A 976-nucleotide genomic window follows, 5' to 3' on the forward strand; every position below is an offset into this window, starting at 1 on the left:
CCTCCTGCCATCTTGACAGGCCGTCCTTGTTCTTCATTGCCGCTTTATAGCGAGCGCCTCTCGCTCTGTAAGCGGCAGTAGTACTGGGGCCGTGCAGGTACTGCGTGTTGCAGGCAGCAAAGGGCAATTGTGACGCTTGCTGGCGGGAGCGGCAAGGAGTGCGGAGCCACGCTCCTGTAGGGAGCAAAGACGGAACCTCGAGGGCTCTACGGTCATCTGCTGAGGACTACTAATATCCCGACAGGCCTCTTTGCTTTCCCTGCTTCACGTCTGATTACTTTGCACGCCGGAGGGCGGGGCGGTAAGTAACACCGTGCAGCGTGTCTTCGATCAGAGACAAGCCCCGCACAAGAAGCCTTGCGTGCGTGCAGGATTAGGAGAGCAGAGTTCCGATAGCACAGAGGTGAGGAAAGGTGCGCCCACCCCAACTGAGCCCCAGGGTCGCCAGGGTATCGCTCGCTTGCAGGTGGGCCGCTGGCCTCTGGTGCGCTGGGACGCGGCGTTTCCTGCTGGACAGAGCTGCCCCTCTGGCACAAAGCGGCTTTGGGTCTCTTGTGGCCTGCCTTCAGGCTGTCACCTGAACCAGGTGTTATGTTTTTTTTTAAATCTCTCGCCAGCATCTGTTGACTGGCTGCTTTCACTCCCGCAACCCCGATGCCACATGCAGACGGATACACCAGTCCCCGGGGCTTGCTCCAGGGGACCACCCCCCCCTCCCCCCTGCCGTTTGCAGGTCCCTGTGCTGCTTCTCCTCTCTAGATAATGGGATGGGGGGGCAGGGACAGAAGCGACCACCCGAATTGTCTGTTGTTTGCACTTGACTGCTGTAAACGCTCCAGCCACTCGAGTGCTTTTTGGAACGGAGGCGATGAAGATGACTGCCCGGGCTGCGAGTGGGGAAAGGGCAGGGCAATGTAAGCCCTGTGCCCCCAGTAAGTAGTTGCCGCCTGTGGCTGGTCTCTACTGGGCTGGGCTG

This window comes from Haliaeetus leucocephalus, unplaced genomic scaffold (genome assembly GCF_000737465.1).
Source record: "Haliaeetus leucocephalus isolate CR32 unplaced genomic scaffold, Haliaeetus_leucocephalus-4.0 Scaffold196, whole genome shotgun sequence".
Taxonomy (NCBI): Eukaryota; Metazoa; Chordata; class Aves; order Accipitriformes; family Accipitridae; genus Haliaeetus; species Haliaeetus leucocephalus.